The sequence below is a fragment of the Musa acuminata genome, chromosome BXJ1-3 (genome assembly GCF_036884655.1).
Source record: "Musa acuminata AAA Group cultivar baxijiao chromosome BXJ1-3, Cavendish_Baxijiao_AAA, whole genome shotgun sequence".
Taxonomy (NCBI): Eukaryota; Viridiplantae; Streptophyta; class Magnoliopsida; order Zingiberales; family Musaceae; genus Musa; species Musa acuminata.
This window is the reverse complement of record NC_088329.1, coordinates 24217220-24232376: the sequence shown is the minus strand read 5'-3', so window position 1 is coordinate 24232376 and position 15157 is coordinate 24217220. Positions and strand designations below refer to the sequence as shown.

Sequence of the window (15157 nt, the reverse complement as noted above, 5' to 3'; positions counted from 1 at the left end):
AAAAACATTCTTCTCCAAATCATTCCAATGGTTCATTGGAAAAGAAGACCTTTCAAATCCATTTTCGATAATATTTCATAAATTTAAATCCAATGAAAGCAAGAAAACTCTTATTTGAGTTTTCCAATATGTGTGGTCCGTCCCATTGAATAAGGGAGGATGAATGAGAGAGTGACCCTCTTGAAAGCCAAAAAGAGCCATTTCTTTTTAGGTGTTAAACCAAATATGAAAAACGAGACTCTGATACGAATTGTTAGGATCAAGAGCGGCACTAAGAGAGGGGATGTATTAGTGCAGTGGAAAACTTTCACGATTTCAAAAGACTTGTTTCGATTAAAATTGATTCCGATGAAAATGGTTTCGATTCAATCCGTTTCGGAGAGAATTTGAACTTGAAAGCTTTCGTAAAATTAAAGCCGATCTCGGAAGGTGTTTACTTGAAAGCGTATGTAGGCATAGTAAAAGCACAGTAAGGAGGATAGGCAGTTTGCTATAAAAGTAAATTACTCAAAGTAAATGCAAACCGAGTTTTAGAGTGGTTCGGTCAATGTGACCTACATCCACTTTTGGATTCCTCCACCGATGAGGTCACCAACATCCACTAAAGGCCTTCCTTCAATAGACGAAGACCAACTACCTTTTACACCCCTCTTCTCCTTTTCATAGGTTTAGGAGACAACCTTTACAAGCACACACACTCCTCTCTAAAAGGAATTCTAAGTTTAAGCTAGAGGAGGGATTTCAAGTGATTTCTACAGCGTTTTCTCACTTTAAAACTCTTTATGCTTGTGTATCTTAACCAGGGATGAGAGGGGTATTTATAGGCTTCAAGTTGATTCAAACTTGGAGCCTAAAAACATCTCATCTTGGGTTTCCTAGGTCCGGACAATACCACCACCTGTGTTGGGCGGTACCACCGCCAGTGTCAGTCTGACACTAACACTACACTAGGCGGTACCATCGCCCAGTCTAGTGGTATCACCACTTGACTTGTGATATCACCGCTTAATATAGTCTCGAAGATTATGCCACGACGGTGCCATCTCTTGGGTCACTATTTGGGCCTTTCATTGGGCCCAACACAGTCGTTACATAGGCCCAACTGGCCCCTAATTGGGTTGGCCAAATTCAATCCTAATTACATGCTAACTATGAATTCTAAGACATTTCCTAAGCTAAACAAGTCCGTAAGACTAGTTTCTTCCAACGAGCTTCCGGCGATCTTTCGGTGAACTTTCGACGATCTCTCGGCAATGTTCCAACGGACTCCCGGCAAGCTCCTAGACTTCACGATGATCTTCTTGGCAAGTTCTGACAAGCTTCTCTAGCAAGCTCCAAGACTTCTCGGTTGGTTCCTGTAGAACTTCCGACGAACGTCTAGACTTCCGACGAACTCTCGAACTCCCAACAAAATCGCGTTCTTGACTCCGGGACTTCATTTTGCTTTATGCCTTGCTATCGTAGTTAATCTTGCACATGTAAAAATATACTTCAATCTAGACAATTATTACTAAGCTTGAATTATGTTGTCCAGCATGTCATTGGTTCATCGACGCTTCGTCCGATTCATCGACGCTTCGTCCGATTCTTCGGCGCATTATCCTCTCTTGCGGCCTATTACCTAATTGGCTAGTTGACTCCGCAACTCCGATATCCTTAGCGTAATATCTGCTCTTCTTGGCCTGATACCCGAATCTATGGCCCGAAGCCTTCTGTCGATATGTCTACCGATCCACCAGCTCGACGTTCATTCTTCTGACATGTTCCACTGGCCCAATCATGATTCTTCCTACTTTAATTGTCTCATCCTGATCAAAGGATCCTGCATCACTAAAAACGTAGATCAAATCATAAACACTTATCAATTGGTCTTATTATCAAAATACGAGATTCAATAGTTGTCTTAGATTATCTTTGAGCATCATAGGGGTCTGATGTGTTAGGATCAAATTGGCACTAAGGGTGAATTAATGCTTTCGATAAACTTATCGTTGATTCAAAGAATCGTTTGATAAAGCTTGTATCTGAAAAAGTGTTTAAACTTGAAATCATTTGTAAGTGATTTGAGGGCAGTGAGCAAGTAAATTAATGAGTGATGAGAATGAAAATCATGAAAGAAATGGCATAGAAAGAAAGCACACTAGATTTATAGTAGTTCATTATCGTGACCTACAACCACTTCCGATTCCTCCTCTATTGGGCTACCGACATCCACTAATGGTCTTCCTTCAATGGGCGAAGACCAACCACCCTCTTATAACAATTTCTTATTTTCACTAGTTCAGGAGACAACCCTTACAAGCCTCACACCTCTCTCGAATGATCACAAAACTAGAAAGGGAGGAGGAGGACACTTAGTAATTTTATAACTCAAAATATGAAGATTTTTGTTCACACTTTCGTTGCTCTTTCATGTAGGAAAGAGTGAGATATTTATAAGCCTCAATGGCTTCAAAAATAGAGCCAAAAATTGTCTCATTTTGGGTTTTCGGTGTACTAGCAATATCACCACCATTATTGGGCGGTACCATCGCTTGTAGACTGATATTGGGTGGTACTACTGCCTAGTCTGGTAGTACCACCACCTAATAATGTCTCGAAGATCGGGCTCTAGCGATACCATCGCTTGGCAACATTAATTACTGATGGTACCACCACCTAGTCTAGGTAGTACCACCACCCAGACCACTTGGGAAGTTGAGCCTCAAGCGGTACGATCACCTAGTCTAGGCGGTGCCATCGCCTGACGTGGCTCCAAGTGGCTGAATGGGCCATCCAACCGGCCCAATTCAACCTTGTTTTGGGCCCAATTGGCCCCTAATTGAGTTAGTAGGATTTCTCCCATAACTAAATCAAATTAAAGTCCTAATTACAATAGTTAAGGCTAAAACAATTATGATATAATTAATCTAAGTTATCTGTCACGTCAATTGTTAAACCAAACTCTTAGTGAACTTCCAGCGAACTCCTAGCGAGCTTTTGACGAACTCCTACCGAACTTTCGACAAGCTTTCACTACATCGTCTGATCCTTCGTGTATCCTCTGATTCATTGGCCCCGTTGCCCGATCACTGACCCTAGCCCAACTTCGATTCTTCTTTAATCGTTTTACCTTATGATCATAGTTAGTCCTACATTACTTATCTCGACACATGGATTAGATCATTTAATTCACTAATTGATTTCATCATCAAAATTTGAGATTCAACAATCTCTCCCTTTTTGATGATGACAACCAATTGATGATGGGGTTAACCTTAACTCCCCCATCTATATGCCATATTGAGATAAGGCAAATTTGAATTCAAAAGAAATCATAACCTTTGAATTTAAGTGAAACTATTTCGATCATAGTGATCAAATGTAATATATCATGTCAAAATTGTACATCATTATAGCTTCAAAATATCAAAATATAACATACACAATGTCAAAACATTACAACTCATCAATTCAAATAAATCAATATTACTTTGTCCATAACATATAAGAAACTAAAGCATTTTCTTAACCATTTATCACTTCACGCATGATACCACATTCAACATTATTTTGGCAGATTCCAAACATTCATCGTTTCTCCCACTTTGTCATTAACAAAAAAGAGAATCTTTCAACAATTTATACAAGTATTTTAAACTATTCAAGTAAGTTTTACACAAAAAGAGAAGTTAAGCAAAAACTTTACATGATAACTACTTTTGCTTCTTGAAATGGGCAAGCTAGCATTTTTGCTTTAGACATACAAGCACTTTTTGGTTCTTCTTGACATGTGCAAGTTTCTTTCTTCCTTTTGTCATAAAATTAAAATAGAAGAGGAATAAGAGGAAGGGAGGAATGTTGAATCTCGGATTTTGATAATGAAATCAATTGATAAATTATTTGATCAAATTTATATGTTGAGAAAAGCGTGCAGGATTAACTACGATAGTGATCAAGGCATAAATGTAATATCCCCCACTTTTAAAAATGTATTAATAAGGATTTATATGTAAATTGGGGGACCTATATGTAAATATAGAAATTACAAGGACTAAACTGCTAAGTTGCAAAAAAAAAAAAAAAAAAAAGGAAAAACCGAAAATTCGGTATTATCCCACCGCCTCCCACGCACTCTGTTTCTTTCCAGAAACAGAGAGAGCGGTGGGGCGTGAGGAGAAGAAGGAGAGTGGTTGAAGAAAAGAAGAAGAAGAGGGAAAAGAAGAGAGGAGGAAGAAGAGAGGAAGAAGAGGGAGAAGAGAAGAAGATGAAGAAGAAGAAGAAGAGGAGGTGGCTGCAGCGAGGGCTGCAGCGAGAAGCTGTGGGGCGTGGGGAGAAGAAGAGAGGAAGAAGAGGGAGAAGAGAAGAAGAAGAAGAAGAAGCAAAAGAAGAAGAAGAAGAAGAAGAAGAAGAAGAAGAGAGGATGATAGCTGCGGCAAGGCTGCAGCGAGGAGGTGTGTGGGGTTGGGGAGGAAAAGGGAAGAGGAGAAGAAAAGAAGGAGAAGAAGAGGGAAAAGAGAGGGAAGAGGGAGAGGAGCGAGAGGTGGCAGCAGCTAGGGCTGCAGCACCTCTGTTTCCTGCAGGTGGAAACAGAGGAGAGGTGGGGCGTTCGAAGAGGAGAAGAAGAAGAAGAAGGAAGAGAAGAGGAAGAGGAAGCAAGAGAAGAGGTTGTGATACCTCTGTTTCCTGCAGAGGAAACAGAGGAGAGGGTGTGTGTGACGTCGGGGAGAAGAAGGGGAGGAAGGAGAAGAAGAGAAGAAGAAGAAAGGAAGGAGAGGAAGAAGAGAAGGGAAAGGAGGAGCTGCGGCTGCGGCGGTGGCAGCTGCAGCTGGAAGAGAAGGAGAGGAAGAGATGGTGAGGAAGAAGAGAAGAAGTAGAAGCGGGTGAAGAGGCGGCACCTCTGTTTCCTGCAGGAGGAAACAGAGGAAAGGAGGTGCTGTTCGTCGGGGAGAAGAAGGGGGCGGCAGCTGCGGCGATGGCAGCTGCAGCTGGAAGAGAAGAAGAAGAGGAAGATGAGCAGGGGAGGAGGGAGAGGTTGCGGCCGTGGCTGCGGCCGCGACTGCAGCAGTTGCAGCAGGGAGAGAAGAAGAAGAAAGGAAGGAGAAGGAAGAGGAGAAGGGAAAGAAGTAGCTGCGGCTGCGGTTGTGGCAGCTGCAGCTGTGGTAGGGAAAGAGGAAGAGAAAAAGGAAAGGAAGAAGAAGAGAAAGGGAAGGAGAGGAAGAAGAGAGGAAGAAGAGAGGAAGAGGAGAAGGGGCTGCGGCTGCGGCGATGGCAGCTGCAGCTGTGGCTGGGAAAGAAGAGAAGGAAAGGAAGAAGAAGAGAAAGGGAAGGAGAGGAAGAAGAGAGGAAGAGGAGACGGGGTGGCAGCTGCGGCAGTGGCAGCTGCAGCTGGAAGAGGAGGAGGAAATAGAGCAGGGGAGGAAGAAGAGGCTGCGAGTGTGGTGGCTGCGGCCGTGGTGGCTGCAGCCGTGGCTGCGACTCCGGCTGCGGCTGCGACGTTGGCTGCGGTAGCTGCGGCAGCGGTGGTGGCTGCAGTAGCTGCAGTAGCTGCTTTTGGGAAAGAGAAAGAGTAGGAACAAGAGAAGGGAAGAAGGAAATAGTGCAGTGGAAGGGGGCTGCGGTTGTGACCGCAGTTGCGATTGTGGCAGCGGCAGCGGCGGCGGCTGTGGCAGCTGCGTTTGGGAAAGAAAAAGAAGGAATGAGAGTAAGAGAGAGCAGGTGACTGTGCCTCGATGTTCGACACGTGATGTAGTTACGAAGAAAGGAAGAAAACGGGAGCACAAAACGAAACAGAGAGAGGACACGGAGGAAAAGTAGAAAGATTGGACTGGCACCTTCCTTGGATATTCAGATCAAAATATTTGAAAGGCAAGTTCCCTGATCGTTTCTCCTATAATTGCTCTGATATTTCTTATTTCAAGTTCCCTGATCGTTCCTCCTATAATTGCTCTAACTTTTCTTATTGCAAGTTTCCCGATCGTTCCGCCTGTAATTGTTCTAATCTTTCCTATTGCAAGTATCCTGATCGTTCCTCACTGCAATTTTATCTCTGCATTTGCTTTGAATATGAGGAACTTTGAATTGTTCTAGCCTTGCAATTGATATATCTCCAGTTTAGACGTAACGATTCGAATCTGTGCAACTTCTGATATTCTGACCTTTTGATACCGAGCTGCCTATAAGTCTTTGTTGGAAACTCTGATTTGTTCAAAACTGATTTCATTGGAAAATAGACTCGTAGACCTTTCCTTGATATATGGATTGAAAGATTTGGAATCCAAACACCTGTCCAGCTATCTGTTGAATCTGACATTAGGAATTCTGCCAACAGAGATTTTGTTCTACGACACTTGCTTACCAAATTATTTGTAACTCTCTCTGTTGGACAGTTCAATTCATATGAAGCATGTCTTATCTGAAAGTATTATCCAATGATTATTTCTGAGTAAATTGGAGCACGTTTGATAGTTTGAATCATTTGTTCAATGTGCCTTCTGTATTCTGCCAGAAATCGAGCTTTGGTCGATTTCTCATATTCTGGTTTCATTCCTTTGGAAATTGATATCCTTTAGCTTTCTTATTCAATTGAGCTTTATATTACTGCTTTGAATTCTTGTATGTTCTTGTCCTTAAAGTTATTGCATTCTTGAAAACTGTTGTGTAACGTTTATGCTATATCGTATTGACTCATATAGGCACATATATATCCTATTGTTCCGCATTTGCTTTCGATATGTGCCTATTCCAGTTTCATTCCTTTGGACATTGAATTCATCAAATCTTCTTATTGAATTGAGTTATATGTGATTGCTTGGATTCCATATGTGCCCTTGCTTTCAATTCCTTTCAAATCTGAATATGCTTGTGAAATATTATTGCTTACTTCGGATTGACTCGTAAAGGCACATGTACGCTTCGTTGTTCCGCGTGTGCTTCCGACATATGCTACTTGTTGTTGAAACTGCCCTTTTGTACTCTGGTGTGTGGGATTGTCTGGACCTTTGCCAGAAATGGTAAAGGGTATGCGCTATTTGCCCGCTATGTGGGGTCCCGCTATGAGGGATATTCTGTTTGCGCTTGTTGCCCGCTACGTGGGTATGTGATTAGAGCCTGCGATGCTCTGCCGGCCCCCTTTGACTTCACCTAGACGTGGGTGGATGGAGCTCCCAGACGTGGGAGACTTTTGTCAGGTGGTCATTCAGAAATGGATGAATCACATTCTGACTGAGATCCCACTACACCCTCTATGTGTTTGATATGACATCCAGAGTTTTGGTGAGTTTGTTTCTGTTCATACTCTGGATAAGATTGATATGATTGCAACGTCAAGGACGACGTTTGAGCTCTTGTACGATATGTGTACCGATATGCTCTGAAAGGCTTCATTCCCTGATGATTTTGTTTCGAAATGTTCCATATGCCGTTGATATGCTTCGGAACATTTTATATGCCATTGATAAGCTTGATATGTTTCCTTTGCTTCTGATATGCTCCAATTACGCTGTGCTCCATTTGCTATGAACTGATATGTTCTTATATGTCCTATTTGCCATTGATATGCTCCAATTACTCTGTGCTCCATTTGCTATGAACTGATATGTTCTGAAATGTCCTATCTACCATTGATATGCTCCAAATTACTCTGTGCTCAATTTGCTATGAGCTGATTTGTTCTGAAATGTCCTATCTGCCATTGATATGTTCCAATTACTCTATGCTCCATTCGTTATGGATCAAATATGTTATGAATGACATGATACATATGATTTGGTATCTATTGAGATGGTATCGTTGAGAATTCTGGTATTCTGCCTAGCATTATGATACCTTACTTGTTTCAAACCGTTCCTTTTGTTCTGAATATGCTTTGTCACTTGCTGAGCCGTTTTTGGCTCACTCCGTTGTTATATAAACCTTTCAGGTCAGCTTGTCACTCTTCGAGATGTTTGATTTGGGCTGAGGCAGTGGATAGCTATTCAGAATTATGGGCAAGTCCTGTTGGTTGTTATGCTATTGTTGTATAAGCATATTTTGTATGTAATGAATTGTTCTGATGATCGAAATGGATATATTGTGTAAAAGTGTTAGAAGATCTCTCTTATTTGGAATTTCGGAATGTTAAGTCTAATTTATGACGATATGAACTTGTGGTGAATAGTTGGAGTTCTGATTGTATAATTTATTTAGCTTGTGGATTTATAAATGTTGTTCATGTTTGTCAAGTTGGCTTGGGTTGCCATAAATGTGAATTATCGAGTGATGTGATATATGATTATAAACTGCACAGGTTTTATGGATGTGAATATGAATAGAATGTTTTCAGTGTCCTCAAACGTTAGTTTGGATCCTGGATTGGTCTATGACGAAAATTTTAAAAATCATGGATATTTTGAGGGGCGTGACAGAGGTGGTATCAGAGCATGGTTTGAGGATCACTGAAATATTTGATATGTTGACGTGCAAAATATATTGAGCTCTAGTGAATTATAGTGATTGGTGGAAATATTTTCTTTGTTGCATTTTAGGAATCTGGGATGATGAGGACATTTGGTCCTCCTATATCATTTGTTTCTGATTAATTAAGGGGAATGAAAGGATTGATTGGGGATATTGAATCAGAGTGGCGCAGCAGAAGCATGATGAACCTAATTTCATTGGTGGTAGAAAAATGGATGATGCGAATGGAGAAGATATTTGATATACAAAATTGTTCTGATACTCGAAAGATTTCTTTTGCCACGTTATATTGGAAGTAAAGACTTATTATTGACGGCAACAATGAAAAGAATTTTTGAAGATCAATGGCAAGAATGACAAGAACAAGTTTACCAATAAAAATATGATTGGAAATGAATCAGTAAGTAACAACAAGAGAGTCAAGACATTTGGATTTGAAATGGGAAGTCACCACAAAAGACTCAATCAGGTGTGAATTGCAAGTTAAATTATGAAACAAGTTTATGTTTGTGCGTGACTAGAGCCTATTTTGCTTATGGAAAGTTTGATCATAAAATAAAAGTTTGCCCTTTGAACAAGAAGAAAGAGTCACTGCCTCCTAAATCATCAGCCCATGTCAGAGTGTATGCTATCACTGAATATGATTCTAAGACTTCTGAATTAGTGGTCGAAGGTATTATGTATGTTTATGAAAGAATGCAAATATTTGTTTGAACATGGGTTCTATCTACGATTTGATTCGTAACATATTGCCTATCACTTGGGTATTCAACCTAGACCACTGTATTATGTGATATATGTAAGTACAATCATTGGAGATTCTTTGATAACGAACTTGAATCTGGTCCTCTTGTCTGATTTTTGTTGGAGAACTTGAACTTTTGCTGATTTAGTTCTCCTAGAGATTTGGAGTTATGATATTATACTTGGTATGCATTGGCTATCTTCTTATCATACCAGTATGGATTGGTATATAACAAATGATCACTTTTTGCATATTTGATCAGCCGATCTTTTATTTTGAGAGTATTGGACATTATTTATCTCCTTGCCTAATGTATCCCAGGATGACTTGCCTGGATTACCTCCAAATGTGATTTTGCTTTTGATTTGGTCCTTGGGACAATCCCTATATCTAAGCCTCTCTGCAGAATGATATCATTTGAGTAAGTGGAATTAGAAAAACAACTACAAGGATTATTAAATGAGGATTTTATTTGGCTTAATATTTTATCATGGGGTGCTCTGGTGTTAGTTAAAAAGATGGATGGAACATGGAGGCTTTGTATTGATTATGGATAGTTGAATCAGGTGATCATCAAAAACGAGTATTTTCTGAAGTAACATTTGCTTGATTAATTACAGGTGCGCAAGTATTTTTGAAAGATTGATTGAAGGTCGGGTTTACCATCTATTGAGAATCAAGAAGGAGAATATTTCGGTCACTCTTGGAAAATTATGTAATTGTATTGAATTGATGAAATTAGTTAAGAGTAGGAGGAGGAAATAAAGAAATCATAATCCTCATCTTTTCATCGATTGAGCTATGACCAATTTAGAGGACTAAATTTTCTTTTAAGGGGGGGAGAGTGTAATATCCCCCACTTTTAAAAATGTATTAATAAGGATTTATATGTAAATTGGGGGACCTATATGTAAATATAGAAATTACAAGGACTAAACTGCTAAGTTGCAAAAAGAAAAAAAAAAAGAAAAGGAAAAACCGAAAATTCGGTATTATCCCACCGCCTCCCACGCACTCTGTTTCTTTCCAGAAACAGAGAGAGCGGTGGGGCGTGAGGAGAAGAAGGAGAGTGGTTGAAGAAAAGAAGAAGAAGAGGGAAAAGAAGAGAGGAGGAAGAAGAGAGGAAGAAGAGGGAGAAGAGAAGAAGAAGAAGAAGAGGAGGTGGCTGCAGCGAGGGCTGCAGCGAGAAGCTGTGGGGCGTGGGGAGAAGAAGAGAGGAAGAAGAGGGAGAAGAGAAGAAGAGGAAGAAGAAGCAGAAGAAGAAGAAGAAGAAGAAGAAGAAGAAGAAGAAGAAGAAGAAGAAGAGAGGATGATAGCTGCGGCAAGGCTGCAGCGAGGAGGTGTGTGGGGTTGGGGAGGAAAAGGGAAGAGGAGAAGAAAAGAAGGAGAAGAAGAGGGAAAAGAGAGGGAAGAGGGAGAGGAGCGAGAGGTGGCAGCAGCTAGGGCTGCAGCACCTCTGTTTCCTGCAGGTGGAAACAGAGGAGAGGTGGGGCGTTCGAAGAGGAGAAGAAGAAGAAGAAGGAACAGAAGAGGAAGAGGAAGCAGGAGAAGAGGTTGTGATACCTTTGTTTCCTGCAGAGGAAACAGAGGAGAGGTGTGTGTGACGTCGGGGAGAAGAAGGGGAGGAAGGAGAAGAAGAGAAGAAGAAGAAAGGAAGGAGAGGAAGAAGAGAAGGGAAAGGAGGAGCTGCGGCTGCGGCGGTGGCAGCTGCAGCTGGAAGAGAAGGAGAGGAAGAGATGGTGAGGAAGAAGAGAAGAAGTAGAAGCGGGTGAAGAGGCGGCACCTCTGTTTCCTGCAGGAGGAAACAAAGGAAAGGAGGTGCTGTTCGTCGGGGAGAAGAAGGGGGCTGCAGCTGCGGCGATGGCAGCTGCAGCTGGAAGAGAAGAAGAAGAGGAAGATGAGCAGGGGAGGAGGGAGAGGTTGCGGCCGTGGCTGCGGTCGCGACTGCAGCAGTTGCAGCGGGGAGAGAAGAAGAAGAAAGGAAGGAGAAGGAAGAGGAGAAGGGAAAGAAGTAGCTGCGGCTGCGGTTGTGGCAGCTGCAGCTGTGGCAGGGAAAGAGGAAGAGAAAAAGGAAAGGAAGAAGAAGAGAAAGGGAAGGAGAGGAAGAAGAGAGGAAGAGGAGAAGGGGCTGTGGCTGCGGCGATGGCAGCTGCAGCTGTGGCTGGGAAAGAAGAGAAGGAAAGGAAGAAGAAGAGAAAGGGAAGGAGAGGAAGAAGAGAGGAAGAGGAGAAGGGGTGGCAGCTGCGGCAGTGGCAGCTGCGGCAGTGGCAGCTGCAGCTGGAAGAGGAGGAAATAGAGCAGGGGAGGAAGAAGAGGCTGCGAGTGTGGTGGCTGCGGCCGTGGCTGCGACTCCGGCTGCGGCTGCGACGTTGGCTGCGGTAGCTGCGGCAGCGGTGGTGGCTGCAGTAGCTGCTTTTGGGAAAGAGAAAGAGTAGGAACAAGAGAAGGGAAGAAGAAAATAGTGCAGTGGAAGGGGGCTGCGGTTGTGACCGCAGTTGCGATTGTGGCAGCGGCGGCGGCTGTGGCAGCTGCGTTTGGGAAAGAAAAAGAAGGAATGAGAGTAAGAGAGAGCAGGTGACTGTGCCTCGATGGCGGCGGCGGCGGCTGTGGCAGCATACTCAGATTGGACTGGCACCTTCCTTGGATATTCAGATCAAAATATTTGAAAGGCAAGTTCCCTGATCGTTTCTCCTATAATTGCTCTGATATTTCTTATTTCAAGTTCCCTGATCGTTCCTCCTATAATTGCTCTAACTTTTCTTATTGCAAGTTTCCCGATCGTTTCGCCTGTAATTGTTCTAATCTTTCCTATTGCAAGTATCCTGATCGTTCCTCACTACAATTTTATCTCTACATTTGCTTTGAATATGAGGAACTTTGAATTGTTCTAGCCTTGCATTTGATATATCTCCTGTTTAGACGTAACGATTCGAATCTGTGCAACTTCTGATATTCTGACCTTTTGATACCGAGCTGCTTATAAGTCTTTGTTGGGAACTCTGATTTGTTCAAAACTGATTTCATTGGAAAATAGACTCGTAGACCTTTCCTTGATATATGGATTGAAAGATTTGGAATCCAAACACCTGTCCAGCTATCTGTTGAATCTGAAATTAGGAATTTTGCCAACAGAGATTTTATTCTACGACACTTGCTTACCAAATTATTTGTAACTCTCTCTGTTGGACAGTTCAATTCATATGAAGCATGTCTTATCTGAAAGTATTATCCAATGATTATTTCTGAGTAAATTGGAGCACGTTTGATAGTTTGAATCATTTGTTCAATGTGCCTTCTGTATTCTGCCAGAAATCGAGCTTTGGTCGATTTCTCATATTCTGGTTTCATTCCTTTGGAAATTGATATCCTTTAGCTTTCTTATTCAATTGAGCTTTATATTACTGCTTTAAATTCTTGTATGTTCTTGTCCTTAAAGTTATTGCATTCTTGAAAACTGTTGTGTAACGTTTATGCTATATCGTATTGACTCATATAGGCACATATATATCCTATTGTTCCGCATTTGCTTTCGATATGTGCCTATTCCAGTTTCATTCCTTTGGACATTGAATTCATCAAATCTTCTTATTGAATTGAGTTATATGTGATTGCTTGGATTCCATATGTGCCCTTGCTTTCAATTCCTTTCAAATCTGAATATGCTTGTGAAATATTATTGCTTACTTCGGATTGACTCGTAAAGGCACATGTACGCTTCGTTGTTCCGCGTGTGCTTCCGACATATGCTACTTGTTGTTGAAACTGCCCTTTTGTACTCTGGTGTGTGGGATTGTCTGGACCTTTGCCAGAAATGGTAAAGGGTATGCGCTATTTGCCCGCTATGTGGGGTCCCGCTATGAGGGATATTCTGTATGCGCTTGTTGCCCGCTACGTGGGTATGTGATTAGAGCCTGCGATGCTCTGCCGGCCCCCTTTGACTTCACCTAGACGTGGGTGGATGGAGCTCCCAGACGTGGGAGACTTTTGTCAGGTGGTCATTCAGAAATGGATGAATCACATTCTGACCGAGATCCCACTACACCCTCTATGTGTTTGATATGACATCCAGAGTTTTGGTGAGTTTGTTTCTGTTCATACTCTGGATAAGATTGATATGATTGCAACGTCAAGGACGACGTTTGAGCTCTTGTACGATATGTGTACCGATATGCTCTGAAAGGCTTCATTCCCTGATGATTTTGTTTCGAAATGTTCCATATGCCGTTGATATGCTTCGGAACATTTTATATGCCATTGATAAGCTTGATATGTTTCCTTTGCTTCTGATATGCTCCAATTACGCTGTGCTCCATTTGCTATGAACTGATATGTTCTTATATGTCTTATTTGCCATTGATATGCTCCAATTACTCTGTGCTCCATTTGCTATGAATTGATATGTTCTGAAATGTCCTATCTACCATTGATATGCTCCAAATTACTCTGTGCTCCATTTGCTATGAGCTGATTTGTTCTGAAATGTCCTATCTGCCATTGATATGTTCCAATTACTCTATGCTCCATTCGTTATGGATCAAATATGTTATGAATGACATGATACGTATGATTTGGTATCTATTGAGATGGTATCGTTGAGAATTCTGGTATTCTGCCTTGCATTATGATACCTTACTTGTTTCAAACCGTTCCTTTTGTTCTAAATATGTTTTGTCACTTGCTGAGCCGTTTTTGGCTCACTCCGTTGTTATATAAACCTTTCAGGTCAGCTTGTCACTCTTCGAGATGTTTGATTTGGGCTGAGGCAGTGGATAGCTATTCAGAATTATGGGCAAGTCCTGTTGGTTGTTATGTTATTGTTTTATAAGCATATTTTGTATGTAATGAATTGTTCTGATGATCGAAATGGATATACTGTGTAAAAGTGTTAGAAGATCTCTCTTATTTGGAATTTCGGAATGTTAAGTCTAATTTATGACGATATGAACTTGTGGTGAATAGTTGGAGTTCTGATTGTATAATTTATTTAGCTTGTGGATTTATAAATGTTGTTCATGTTTGTCAAGTTGGCTTGGGTTGCCATAAATGTGAATTATCGAGTGATGTGATATATGATTATAAACTGCACAGGTTTTATGGATGTGAATATGAATAGAATGTTTTCAGTGTCCTCAAACGTTAGTTTGGATCCTGGATTGGTCTGTGACGAAAATTTTAAAAATCATAGATATTTTGAGGGGCGTGACAATAAAGCAAAACACAGTGCCAGAGTTAAGATCGAGATTTCGTTGGGAGTTCAAGAGTTCGTCGGAAGTATGGAGGTTTGTCGGAAATACTGCCAGAACTGACTGAGAAGAAGCTCATCGGAACTTTCCAAGAAGATCATCGTAAAGTCTAGGAGCTTGCCGGAAGTCCACTAGAAGATTGTCGAGAGATCATCGGAAGTCTGCCGGAAGCTCGTCAGAAGAAACCTAGACTTATCGGGCTTGTTTTGTTTAGTGTTTGCCTTAAAAATCATAGTTAGCACATAATTAGGGTTAGGTTTAGGAGGTAATCCCATTAATCTTGTTAAGGGCCAACTGGGCCCATAATTGGACTGGTTTGGGATAGATTCAAGGCCCAACCAGGTTGTTGGACCTTATCTAGTGATGGCATCACCAGACTGGGGCAGTGGAACCGCCCAGGGAATGATCTTCGAGATGGTCTAAGCGGTGGTACAACCTAAAATGAGCGATGGTACCACCGGTAGTTATTACTACCAAGCGATGGTATCGCTCTGTCAAGCAGTAGTACCGCCAAAGCTCAATATTTGAGACTCTGTCAGGTGGTGGTACTGTTAGATTGGGCAGTGGTACCATCCAATGTTAGAGTGTCAGGCGGTGGTACCGCCCAATACCCTTGAAATCGAGGATGAGACACTTTTTGGCTCTAATTTTGAAGCAATTGGGGCCTATAAAAACCCCACCTTTTTCTGCAAGAAAGGATAACAAAGTGTAATCAAAGTGTAAAAAAAAATTC

General features: G+C 41.6%; 1 long non-coding RNA gene across 2 annotated transcripts; it reads left to right on the top strand.

Annotated features, from left to right (window-relative positions):
* Positions 1 to 3770: 3770 nt before the first annotated feature.
* On the top strand, positions 3771 to 14137 carry LOC135624052 (uncharacterized). Of its 2 annotated transcripts, XR_010491578.1 has the most exons (3): positions 3870 to 5847; positions 7901 to 11850; positions 13904 to 14137. It is a non-coding gene; the product is annotated as an uncharacterized LOC135624052 (long non-coding RNA). The 2 variants fall into 2 exon arrangements; XR_010491577.1 differs by lacking the exon at positions 13904 to 14137 and having other exon boundaries at positions 3771 to 5847; positions 7901 to 12515.
* The last annotated feature ends 1020 nt before the right edge of the window (positions 14138 to 15157 follow it).